The sequence below is a fragment of the Macaca mulatta genome, chromosome 15 (genome assembly GCF_049350105.2).
Source record: "Macaca mulatta isolate MMU2019108-1 chromosome 15, T2T-MMU8v2.0, whole genome shotgun sequence".
NCBI lineage: Eukaryota > Metazoa > Chordata > Mammalia > Primates > Cercopithecidae > Macaca > Macaca mulatta.
Window position 1 is genome coordinate 102,871,494 of NC_133420.1, and position 14,050 is coordinate 102,885,543.

The 14,050-nt window shown below is 40.8% G+C and overlaps 1 protein-coding gene across 1 annotated transcript in view; it reads right to left on the reverse strand.

The window, feature by feature from the left end:
• The window catches only part of ABHD17B (abhydrolase domain containing 17B, depalmitoylase), an 85,411-nt gene that overhangs the window by 17,482 nt on the left and 53,879 nt on the right, over positions 1-14,050 (reverse strand). The window lies entirely within an intron of this gene.

Here is a 14,050-nt window from a genome sequence, read left to right on the forward strand (position 1 = left end):
GCTGGTCTCAAACTCCTGACCTCAAGTGATCTGCCCGCCTCAGTCTCCCAAAATGCTGAGATTACAGGCATGAGCCACCATACCCGGCAATAGGGTCTCATTTGGTAATCCCATTTTAGAGGATGAAAATATTTCTGAAATCTAGGAGAAAAGCTGTAGGCTTATAAGTTTAAGAGGACTGAATTTATGGGTTGTTTATGGGGAAAACTGCAGGGATATTACTGAGACCAGGTACTAAGTGTCTTGGCCTTCAGGGCTCAGCAAAGTTCCTCATAATGGGGCACCAGCAGAATAGAGCCACTAGTACAACCATGAGCCTTTGAGTGGACTGAGAAGTGATTTCTGAGTAACCAGAGACTGAGGACTAAGACTTTCCTATTTTCTTTAAGGAGGAAAGAGGAGTGAGTTCTAAAGACTTTTACATTTAGTCCTACATATTCATGAGTTAGGCATCTATGGATTCATAGACAGACAATTCATAGATAGACAATCTGTATGGATTCATATGGATAGACAATACTCAGAAAAAATTCCAGAGTTAGAAAAAGTAAAATTTGAATATGTTGCAGACCAAGTACCATGTTGAATCGCATGAATGAAAGACACATGAATGAATATACAGGCACTGTAATAGGTATTATAAGTAATTTAGACATGATTTAAAGTATACAGGAGGATATGCATAGGTCATGTGCAATACTACCCTATTTTATATAAGGGACTTGAGCATCTGGGAATTCTGGTATCTGAAGGGGCTCCTGAAACCAATCCCCAGGGATACCAATGGATGAATGTATTTGACAATTGGGCTTCAGACCAAAATCTCATTGTCATGGAGAAATGTATACCCATTATATACAAATAATTAATACTTTCCAATATGATAAGCAAAGAGATTCTGTGATATACCTCTGTGGCAGGGTAGGGAAAAATAATTTTAGAAACTGGCATAGTTCTTAGGAAATGTTCTACATCTTGCCCTCTCCCCGGTAAATCTCTCTCCATGAAGCTAGATGAAATTGTATGTACAAGAGATTTACTGGGAGAGGGTAAGGTGTAAAAAGTAAACAGAGAGGGCAGAGTAGGGAAGAAAAGCCTTCAGATTGTGACGAAGGTATGACATCTCTGAAAGGAGAGCAGAGCTAAATTTGTAGGATGGGCCTCCGACTGCAACACAGTTCTGAGAAAGTCTGACCCGGTCAATGGGGAGTCCCTGGGCAAATTCCCCCTGGGACTTCTGTAGAGAAGCTCCCCGTCAGGCAAGAATGGCTCCCTCGGCCCGGCGCGGTGGCTCAAGCCTGTAATCCCAGCACTTTGGGAGGCCGAGATGGGCAGATCACGAGGTCAGGAGATCGAGACCATCCTGGCTAACACGGTGAAACCCCGACTCTACTAAAAAATACAAAAAAACTAGCCAGGCAAGGTGGCGGGCGCCTGTAGTCCCAGCTACTCGGGAGGCTGAGGCAGGAGAATGGCGTGAACCCGGGAGGCGGAGCTTGCAGTGAGCTGAAATCTGGCCACTGCACTCCAGCCTGGGCAACAGAAGGAGACTCCGTCTCAAAAAAAAAAAAAAAAAAGAATGGCTCCCTCTAGTAGCTTCACTATGTGTAGTTACTGGCTGGGAGCATCCCAGGGGAAGCACAATCTCAATGTGAGAGTCACAGCAGAAACAGAAGTTTGGCAGCCGGAAGCTGTCAGTCAGCTCTGCTCCTGAAGCAAGTGCCCTTCAAGGGACATCCGAGGGGTCCACCTCCATGTCTGCCACTTTTCAGGAAAGTATGTTTTTAGAAAAATACCATGAGGCACTGCTTTGGGGTACCAGGTGGGACCATGAGGCATGATCCCACAAGGGAAAAGGAAGTAAAAAAAAAAAGTGTTCACATTTTCACCTTCATAGAATCAGAAATTTGAGAGCACAATTCAAGAATAAAGGAGACAGGCAAAAAACATGGCAGGAAATGACCAACTGACTTTTTACAATCAGTGGTATCTAATATTCAGAGTTACATTTTTTTGTGTCCCAATAAAATCCTTTGTGTCATTGCAAGCCATCAGTAAAATCTTTTGTGTATACAAACACCTCATGGGAACATGTGTGTGCACATATGTGTTTAAGTCAAGAAAAAAGGCTATGTTCTATTCATAGGTCAATAAGATACAAAGCCAGGTGCAGTGGCTCATGGCTATAATTCCAGCACTTTGGGAGAGGCCGAGGTGGGAGGATCATTTGAGGCAAAGACTTTGAGGCCAGCCTGGGCAACATAGCGAGACTCTGCCTTTACAAGAAATTAAAACATTAGCCAGGCGCAGTGGCACATGCATGTAGTCCCAGCTACTCGGGAGGTTGAGGAAGGAGGATTGTTTGAACCTAGGCTTCAGGGAGCTAAGATGGTGCCATTGCACTCTAGCCTGGGCGCAGAGCAAGATCCTGTTTCAGAAAAAAAGATACTAAATAGGGACATTGTTGCAGGAAAAGAAAGAAAATTCATAAATGAATTAATTCTGTAGAAACAGGAGTTCCGAGCCAGAGGTGGTCACTAGAGAGCACAGTTACCCAGGAATTCACAGAAACCTGGGGGAGGGCATTGGAAATTCCAGACTGTGCAATGAGTGCATTGGATCCATTTTGTCTAGCTTTCCTGGGGTTCACACAGATTGACTTCAACCATGAGGTCTTCATGCTTAACCACTGTCAACCCATAGAGTCATGTATGGAGATGTGAACAGTGGTAAGAATAAAGAAGAGATGCCAAGAAATTACATTGCTTTCCAGGGTTTTCCTCTGTCTTCTATGCAATTTTCTGTGCAATTCTGCTAATATATCTTTTCTCCTTCTCTGTAGCTCCTTTATAGGATATAATGGTTTCCATGGTCTATCACATAGAACGCCACTCTTCAGACTGGGCTGAGAAAGCGTTATACATTATTTTTTCCCATTCTGCAAACAAATCCTTGGTTTTAAACCTAACTGATTAGCATGGCTCTCATAAACAACCACCTGTCTCAGACCTAGAATGCCTTCTCTCTTCACTTATTCCAATTTCAACTGGTGTCTTGCAGCTTTCTTCAATTAATAATAACAATAATAATCTTTGTGTGAATATCTACCTAAATTCTTTCACATGTATGATCTTTAAAAAGACCCAGTAATGCAGGCAGGGCAAATATTAATATTGCAACCACTTATAGATGAGGACATTTAAGTTTTGAGTGATGGTATAAAGTCATGCTGTAAATGGTATAGCCAGAATTTAAATGCAGATATTTAATGTTCAAAAGCCTCCCTTTTCCATTATACTGCTTTTCTAAGGTTCCTTCCATGTAGATCTAAATATTCCATGATTTGGTGACTTTGGGAGTCACAAATAGGTTTTAAGCAATGGCAGAATCTTTCTAGGGACCCTCCCCCAATAAGTAGACCCTGAGACAAGCAAGGATTTGGATACAAATACAGACATACCTTAGAGATATTGCAGGTTCAGTCTCAGAGCATTGCAATAAAGCAAGTCACACATTTTTTTTTCATTTTCCAGTACATATAAAAGTTACGTTTATACTATACCAAAAGCAATTGCAACAAAAGCCAAAATTGACAAATGGGATCTAATTAAACTAAAGAAGCTTCTGCACAGCAAAAGAAACTATCATTAGAGTGAACAGGCAACCTACAGAATGGAAGAAAATTTTTGCAATCTATCCATCTGATGAAGGTCTAATATCCAGAAACAAGGAACTTAAACAAATTTATAAGAAAAAAAAAATCAAAAAATGGTCAAAGGATATGACCAGACATTGCTCAAAAGAAGACATTTATGCAGCCAACAAACATATGAAAAAAAGCTCATCATCACTGGTCATTAGAGAAATGCAAATCAAAGAAACAGTGAGATACCATCTCACACCAGTTAGAATGGTGGTTATTAAAAAAGTCAGGAAACAACAGATGCTGTCAAGGCAGTGGAGAAACAGGAACTCTTTTACACTGTTGGTGGGAGTATAAACTAGTTCAATCATTGTGGAAGACAGTGTGGCAATTACTCAAGGATCTAGAACCAGAAATACCATTTGACCCAGCAATCCCATTAGTGGGTATATACCCAAAGGATTATAAATCATTCTACTATAAAGACACATGCACACGTATGTTTACTGCAGCACTACTTATGATAGCAAAGACTTGGAACCAACCCAAATGTCTATCAGTGATAGACTGGATAAAGAAAATGTGGCACATATACACCATGGAATACTATGCAGCCATTAAAAAGGATGAGTTTGTGTCCTTTGCAGGACATGAATGAATCTGCAAGCCACCATTCTCAGCAAACTAACACAGGAACAGAAAACCTAACACCACATGTTCTCACTCATAAGTGGGAGGTGAACAATGAGAACATATGGACACAGGAAGGAGAATATCACACACTGGGGCCTGTCAGGGAGTGGGGCGCAAGGGGAGGGAGAACATTAAGACAAATACCTAACGCATGTGAGGCTTAAAACCTGGATGACAGGTTGATAGTGCAGCAAACCACCATGGCACATGTGTGCCTATGTAACAAACCTGCACGTTCTGCACATGTATCCCAGAACTTAAAGTAAAATAAAATTTAAAAAATAAATATATTTTTGTCCTCACAGCATGCAGTCTACCCTGAAGTACCTCTAGAATTTTTCTATCAGAAGGGATTAGGACAGCAATCTGGATGGAAATAGGGCTCAGGAAACTTAAGAGATATGTTAAGAGATATGTGTGTATAGAAAGCACATTAAAACAAATGAACAAACAAAAAACATTATGTTTATATTACACTGTATTATATTAAGTATGCAATACCACTATGCCTAAAAAAGCAATGTACATACCTTCATTTTAAAATATCTTGTTGCGGCCGGGCGCGGTGGCTCAAGCCTGTAATCCCAGCACTTTGGGAGGCCGAGATGGGTGGATCACGAGGTCAGGAGATCGAGACCATCCTGGCGAACACAGTGAAACCCCGTCTCTACTAAAAAATACAAAAAACTAGCCGGGCGAGATGGCGGGCGCCTGTAGTCCCAGCTACTCGGGAGGCTGAGGCAGGAGAATGGCGTAAACCCCGGAGGCGGAGCTTGCAGTGAGCTGAGATCTGGCCACTGCACTCCAGCCCGGGCGACAGAGCGAGACTCCGTCTCAAAAAAAAAAAAAAAAAAAAAATCTTGTTGCCAAAAAAAAAAAAAGTCTTGTTGCTAAAAAAGGCTACCAATCATCCAAACCTTCAGCAAGTTGTCATCTTTTTGTTGGTAGAAGGTCTTGCATCAGTGTTGATGGCTGCTAACCAGGATGGTGGCTGCTGAAGGTTGGAATGGCTGTGGCAATTTCTTAAAGTAATAGTGAGGTTTGTTGCATCAATTGACTCTTCCATTCAAGAAAGATTTCTCTGTAGCATAAGATGCTGTCTCATAGCATTTTATCCATAGAACTTCTTTCAAAATTAGAGTAAATGCTCTCAAACCCTGTTGCTGCTTTATTAACTAAGGTTATGTTATATTTAAATCCTTTGTTGTGTCATCTCAATAATGTTCACAGTATCCTCAACAGGAGGAGATTCCATCTCAAGAAACCACTTTCTTTGCTCATCCATAAGAAGCAACACCTGAACTGTTCAAGAATTTTTTTTTTTTTTTTTTTTTTTTTTTTTTTTTTTTTTTTTTGAGATAAGGTCTTGCTCTGTTGCCTAGGCTAGAGTGCAGTAGCATGATCATGACTCACTGCAGCCTTCATCTCCTGGGCTCAAGCAATCCTCCTGCCTCAGCCTTCCAAGTAGCTGGGACTACAAGCACGTACTATCATACCCAACTAATTTAAAAAAATTATTTTAGTAGAGACGAGGTCTCACTATGTTGCCTAGGCATGTCTCAAACTCCTGAGCACAAGCGATCCTCCTGCCTCAGCCTCCTAAAGTGCTGAGATTACAGGCATGATTACCAGGATTACAGGGCCACTTCACCTGGCCCTGTTCAAGTTTTATCATGAGGTTGCAGCAATTCGGTCACATTCAGGCTCCACTTCTAATTCTCCTGCTATTTCCGCTACATCAGTAGTTATTGCCTCCACTGAAGTCTTAAACCCCTCAAAGTCATCCATGAGTGTTGAAATCAACTTCTTCCAAACTCCTGCTAATGTTGCTATTTTGACCTCCTCCCATGAATCACAAATGTTTTTTTTGAGACAGTCTCACTCTGTTGGCCAGCCTGGAATGCAGCTCGCGATCTCGGCTCACTGCAACCTCTGCCTCCCAGGTTCAAGCAATTCTCCTGCCTCAGCCTCCCGAGTAGCTGGGGTTACAGGTGCCTGCCACCATACCTGACGAATTTTTGTATTTTTAGTAGAGACGGGGTTTTGCCATGTTGGCCAGGCTGGTCTTGAACTTCTGACCTCAGGTGATCCACCCACCTCAGCCTCTCAAATGTTGGGATTACAGGCGTGAGCCACCGTGTCTAGCCCACAAATGTTCTTAATGGCATCCAGAATGGTGACTCCTTTCCAGAAGGTTTTCAATTTACTTTGCCCAGATTCATCAGAAGATTTACTATCTATGGCAGCTATAGCCTTATAAAATGTATCTCTTAATAAGACCTGAAAGTCAAAATTATTCCTTGATCCATGGACTGCAGCATGGATGTTGTGTTAGCCACTATAAAAACACTAATCTTATACATCTCTACCAGAGCTCTTAGGGTGCATTGATAATGTGCAGTAATATTTTGAAAGAAATCCTTTTTTCTGAGCAGCAGGTCTCAAAAAATGGACTTAAAATATCCAGTTACCAAGCTGTAAACAGATGTGCTATTATCCAGGCTTTGTTGTTCCATTGATAGAACATAGGCAGAGTAGATTTACCTAATTCTTAAGTGCCCTAAGATTTCCAGAATGGTAAATGAATATTGGCTTCAACTGAAAGTAACAAGCTACATTAGCTTTTTTTTTTTTTTTTTCCGAGACAGCATCATGTTCTGTCACCCAGGCTGGAGTACAGTTGTATAACCATAGCTCACTTCAGCCTTGAAATCCTGGACTCACATCATCCTCTGGCCTCAGCCTCCTGAGTAGCTGGGACTATGGGCACACACCATCATCTTCAACTAATTTTTTCTTTTTCTTTCTTTTTTTTTTTTTGAGACAGAGTTTCACTCTGCTGCCCAGGCTGGAGGCAGTGGCGCGATGTCGGCTCACTGCAACTCCACCTTTAGGTTCAAATGATTCTCCTGCCTCAGCCTCCCAAGTAGCTGGGATTCTAGGCGTGTACCACCATGCCCAGCTAATTTTTATATTTTTGGCAGAGACAGGGTTTCACCACGTTGTCCAGGCTGATCTTGAACTCCTGACCTCAGGTGATCCAACCACCTCGGCCTCCCAAAGTGCTGGGATTACAGGCATGAGCCACCGCGCCTGGCTAATTTTTTCTATCTTTGGTAGAAATAGGGTCTCTAACCTGGATTAGGCTTTGGCCTAAGGGAATGTTGTGGCTGGTTTGATCTTTCCAGATCACTGAAACTTTCTTCCTATGACCAATATGGTTGTTTCACTTTCTTATCCATGTATTTGTTGGAGTATCACTTTCAATTATCTTCAAGAACTTTTGCCTTCCATTCTTAACTTGTTAACTGTTAGGTACAAGCCTAGCTTTTGACCTATCTTAGCCTTACACATACCTTCCTCACTAAGCTTAATGATATCCAGTTTTTGATTTAACATGAGAGACTAATGGCTCGTCCTTTCACTTGAACAGTTAGAGACCATTGCAGGGGTTTTTACATATATATATACACACACAAAATATATTTATATATATTTTTATATATATATAAATATATATATATTTTTATATATATATAAATATATATATATTTTTATATATATATAAATATATATATATTTATATATATAAATATATATATATATAAAAATATATTTTGTGTGTGTATATATATACTTTTTTTTTTTTTGGACAGGGTCTTGCTCTGTTGCCCAGGCTGAAGACAAGATCTTGCTCTGTCACCCAGGCTGGTTGTTGCCAACCTCTGCCGCCCAGGCTTAAGTGATCCTCTCACCTCAGCCTCCCAAGGAGCTGGGACTACAGGTGTGTGTCACCACACCTGGCTGATCTTTGGGTTTTGGGTAGAGACAGTGCTTTGCCACATCGCCCAGGCTGGTCTCAAACTCCCAAGCTCATGTGATTTGCCCGCCTCAGCCTCCCAAAGTGATGGGATTACAGGTGTGAGCCACAGCACCTGGTCATCGCAGTTATTAATTGGCCTAATTTCAATATTGTTATGATTCGGGAAATAGGGAGGCCTGAGGAGAGGGAGAGAGACGAGGGAATGGCTGGTTGGTGGAGCAGTCAGGACACACACATTTATCCATGAAGTTTGCCATCTTAGTCATCTTATATAAGCGTGGTTCATGGCACCCCCCTACAATTACCATAATAACATGAAAGATCACTGATTATAGATCACCATAACAGATATAGTAATCATAGAAAGTTTGACATATTGTGAGAATTACCAAAACGTGACACAGAGACAAAGTGAGCACATGCTGTTGGAAAAAATGACACCGATAGACTTGCTTGACTCAGGGTTGCCACAAACCTTCAATTTGTAAAAAGCAAAAGCAGTATCTGCAAAGCAGAATAAAGCAAAGCAAAATAAAATAAGGTGTCTCATTATGGTTTATTTTAGGAGGTCTACAGTTTCTTTTAAAAGGTGAAGAAGATCCAGGAGAATGGGGAAATGTCAAGGGGGGAAAAGGCAACCAATAAAGTCTGAAATTAAGATAGCTAAGATTCTAAGGGACTGAAGCATAATCTTTGTAATCTCTCTGGGGAAACTCTGGGAGCCTGTGAAGGACACAAAGCTCAGTTATCCCACCTGGAAGGCGAGGGAGCTGGGGTGTGCCTAAACTCCAGCCAGTCTTTGGTTAAGGGCTGCTCCCAGTGAGTATAATTCTGCCAATACTTCCAGCAGACTGGACAGCAAAACTGGCTCAGGTAGTGAGAGAAAGCCCTCAGGGAAGAAATACAAGTGCTGGCAGTTGGCAATTGGGCCCATGTGCACTGAAGTGGTACAGATTAGGGAATATGAGTGAGGCACCAAAGCGTTTTCGTGGAAGTTTCAACGGAACAGCTTATACACAGACATCATGCTCATTTTTCTCTAATAATAAATAATTGGAATAGAATATAGCTTTACAATTTTAAGAGCCCTTTCACATATATTATAGGATTATTAAAAATCCTTTGATATAAGCAGCATCATGAATATGGAAAAATCAGGAATAAAAATAAATTGGTCACTTGCATTGAATGCTCTGTAGAAAGTACAAATTGTATCTCCTCCATGAGGATTATCATAAATTTAAAAGTTCTTGTTTTCTTACACCAAATTAATTATTCTAAATTACAGTCTTATTTTGAGAATTTTCTGACCTTTTCTTTGGTGGAGCAAGCAACGCAGTAGGGAAACAGGAGCTGTGGGTGATGAAGACCATTTCTTTCTTTTTTTTTTTTTTGAGACAGAGGCTTGTTCTGTCGCCCAGGCTGGAGTGCAGTGGCGCAATCTTGGCTCATTGCAACCTCCGCCTCTCAGGTTCAAGTGATTCTCATGCCTCAGCCTCCTGAGTAGCTGGGACTACAGGTGTGTGCCATCACACCCGGCTAATTTTTGTATTTTTAGTAGAGACGGGGTTTCCCCATGCTGGTCAGGCTGATCTCAAACTCCTGACCTCGTGACCCACCTGCCTCGGCCTCCCAAAGTGCTGGAATTACAAGTATGAGCCACTGCACCTGTCCTGATGAAGAGCATTTTAAAACCCCAATTTAAAACTCTTTTTCAGAACTATACAAGTTAGTATAGCACTTTATAACCTAAAATTTAAAAAAGACTAACTGCTGGAATCAGAAAACATAAACAATGTATGGATTAAGTCAAATCAATTCAAATCAATAAGTCAATAGCTATTCAATTGTTCACTTATAAATATTTTACATTACATTATACAGTAGAAGAAATATTTTCTTCATAAAGTAGTTTAAATCAAAGTGTTTTTCCTTCCCCTTCTCCAAGGTCTGGTGAGATGAACTCACTTCAACGCAGCCACCACTGAAAAGTAATGGAAAAGCTCCAGGAAAGTCATAAGTAGGAGATTTTCTGTTTATTAGCTTGTTTTTCAGGGCAGCTAAATGAATGGCAACTCTGGACAACCACTTTAAAGGGATTATCCCAAATGGATTGGATTGTTTTAAAAAACCCTCCTATCTAAATCCATTGATTCCTGGTTAATGCAAAGGAGTGACTCTACTGCCACTACATTTGAATGAGAAAACGAATGACACAGATTATAAGAACTTAGTCAAGGTATAGAGTTTTCTGTACATCATATTTCTGTTATCATAAAGATAAATAAAATATTAAGAAGGCCGGGCGTGGTAGCTCATGAGGTCAGGAGTTTGAGATCAGCCTGGCCAGCATGGTGAAACCCCATCTCTACGAAAAATACAAAAATTAGCCAGGCATGGTGGCACAGGCCTGTAGTCCCAGCTACTTGGGAGGCTGAGGCAGGAGAATCACTTGAACCCAGGAGGCAGAGGTTGCGGTGAGCCGAGATCATGCCATTGCACTACAGCCTGGGCAACAAGAGCGAAAGTCCGTCTTAAAAAAAAAAAAAAGAAATTAAAAGTTTTACATTTAAAAATCTTCTTTAAAAGACATTAAATCTTATTAATGTGCTAGTTATTTATTTATTTATTTTTATTTTTATTTTTTTTGAGAAGGAGTTTTGCTCTTGTTGCCGAGGCTGGAGTGCAATGGCACGATCTCGGCTTACTGCAACCTCCGCCTCCCGGGTTCAAGTGATTCTCCTGCCTCAGCCTCCCAAGTAGCTGGGATTACAGGCATGCACCACTAGGCCCGGCTAATTTTGTATTTTTGGTAGAGATGGAGTTTCTCCATGTTGGTCAGGCTAGTCTTGAACTCCCGACCTCAGGTAATCTGCCCATCTCAACCTCCCAAAGAGCTGGGACTACAGGCGTGAGCCACTGTGTCCAGCCATGTGCTAGTAATTTATTAAGTTTCTTAATTTTTTTTGAGATGGAGTCGCACGCTGATGCCAAGGCTGGAGTGCAGTGGCCCAATCTTGGCTCACTGCAACCTCCGCCTCCCAGGTTCAAGCAATTCTTGTACCTCAGTCTCCTGAGTAGCTGGGACTACAGGTGCATGCCACCATGCCCAGCTAACTTTCTGTATTTTTAGTAGAGACGGGGTTTCACCTAAAGTTAAACAGCAAACCTCTAACAAACTAAATTTGAATAATTAATTCTGATGTAAGTGGAGGAGCATTGTGATTAAAAAATGCAATCAGGTGTTTTTTTTTTTTTTTTTTTTTTTAAGGAAAACTGAGCACCAAGGATTTGCCACTACAGATGAAATCTTTGCTGAAACTATGGGATTTTCCTTTCAGCTGTTCCATTGTTGTTTGTCTTGCCTTCATCCTTTCTAGTTTAAACATCAAAATGAAAACACAAAGGCAGCATGTTTGGAGACAATAGAATACATTTGGACCCAAAGTGTCATGAGAATGAAGCGATATTGGACAGGACAAAAGGTGCACTTGCTCTCATTTGCTGTGGTTCACCAGCTGTGCCAGCTTCCTGAAGAACCATCACTTTAAGGTACTACAGGCCAAAGAAAGAAATGGGCCAACTTTAATCAGAGTTCCACAGACTCAAGTGTTCACTGCTAATTCACTTGTAAATTGGCACATTATCAAAAATAAAAACTCCTCAAAAATTATCTACAAGTCCCAGCTACTTGGGAGGCTAAGGCAGCAGGAAGATCACTTGAGTTCAATTCCAGGCTGGGCAACATAGCAAGACCCTGTCTCTAAAAAAGAGAGGAAATAAAAAAAAGTAATTCATGGCCTGACACTTCATTGCTAGGTGTAGATCCAGCTATAACATAAACAATTCCTTATTTTTATTTTTTTAATTTATTTTTTTGAGACGGAGTCTTGCGCTGTCGCCCAGGCTGGAGTGCAGTGGCCGGATCTCAGCTCACTGCAAGCTCCGCCTCCTGGGTTTGCGCCATTCTCCTGCCTCAGCCTCCCGAGTCGCAGGGACTACAGGCGCCGCCACTTTGCCCGGCTATTTTTTGTATTTTTTAGTAGAGACGGGGTTTCACTGTGTTAGCCAGGATGGTCTCGATCTCCTGACCTCGTGATCTACCCGTCTCGGCCTCCCAAAGTGCTGGGATTACAGGCTTGAGCCACCGTGCCCGGCCTACAATTCCTTATTTAAAAAAAAAATTTCTTTAGGGCACTAAGTATTCCCACTTAGGATTATTATTTAATCTTCATAGTAAATCTCTAAGGTCAACAGAAAGGATAATTATCTACCTTTAACTGGTGATGAAACTGTGGCTCAGGGATTAATGTCTAACATTTCAAAAGCTACCCTTAATACCCCCCTTGTACTATTAATTTTACTAGTTTCTTCTCTAATGTAATAAAGATATTTGAGAAAAATATAAAGTCACAGCTTTGAATTATGAGGCTATCCTATTGACTTAAAGCTTTCAAATAAGGCAACAAAAAGGAAAAGTCTTATTTTTTTGGAACATGTTCTTTCTTCATATTAATTCAATTGTTGGGAAGCTTTCAGTTACCAAGGAAGGGAAGGGTGCAAAGATAAAAATGAAAGACGTATTCTCTGCCCTTCAGAGATGCCCAATCTAACAGATAAGATAGCAGATAGCTTCTTGGAAGGCAGATCTGTAATGCAAAGGGCCTTTGTTTCTGGGGATCTTCTTCCTTTACAACACTCTGCATGGCACTTTGTTGAGAGAACTACCTAGAACTGAGAGGATTAAAAGGGACAGAACACAGTAATATCTCTCATGTCTCACTCCAAGTACTGGAGTGAGGCTTCGAGGGGAAACACTGGGAGAGATCCAAATGACTAGTGCAAACGGCTGTTGTTAGGCTTTCCTTACATTCTTTTATATTCTTTTAATCATTATTATTATTTGCCTTTTTCTCTCGGGCAGACCCTGGCTTCTCTAAGGCACAAGAGTGCTAAGTCCAAATGTGACCAAAATAAGGGCTTAAATAGTGCTAAAGACACCCTAGTCATACTCCCACCAATATAGCCTGTTTCCAGCATTTCAAACAACTGTTCCACACTATTTATTCATATTCAAATTAACAATTAACCCAGAATCTTTATTTATTTATTTTTCTAATGTTATGCTCAGAGTATCTCATGACTTGAAATGTTCCTTAACTGGGTGTTTGGGTGACATTTATATCTACCTTGCCTTTCTTCTAATTATGTATTTGTTTGGAAGGATTTATTAGACCTAAACTATTGCATGTTTCCTCCTATTCTGTTTCTGTTGATTAACCCATTCCTTCATTTTCAAAGTCACTCTAAGTTCTACTCTGTATTTCCCCAATGTTTGCAACTGCTCAACTTTTTGTCTTTGTTTTCAAAGGGAATGCTTCCATATTCATCATCTCAGTCAATGATGGTTATCAAACTACACTAAGCTCAAGGCTGACTGATGCATTCTACCACTTCATATATTACCCCTCAGTTTTTCACATTGCTGATGAGTCATTTAGAAACCATTGACTCAACACTGGCAAAACTTGGGGATGATATATTGCTCTGGTTCTTGAAAATTCATGACTTCTTAAAAAGAAATATAAAAGATAATAGCAGTAACATTCACAAGAAGAGCAGACTCCTAGCAAGCAGCCCAGTATCCTTACCCACTGGACAGAACCAAATCAACTGGGCAGCTAGTAACTACTACTTAACATTTATTTATTTATTTTTTTGATATGGAGTCTCGCTCTGTCACCCTAGCTGGAGTGCAGTGACGCAATCTTGCCTCACTGCAATCTACACCTCCTGGGTTCAAGCGATTCTCATACCTCAGCCTCCCAAACAGCTGGGATTACAGAGCCATGCCACCACACCTGATTAGTTTTTGTATTTTTAGTAGAGAT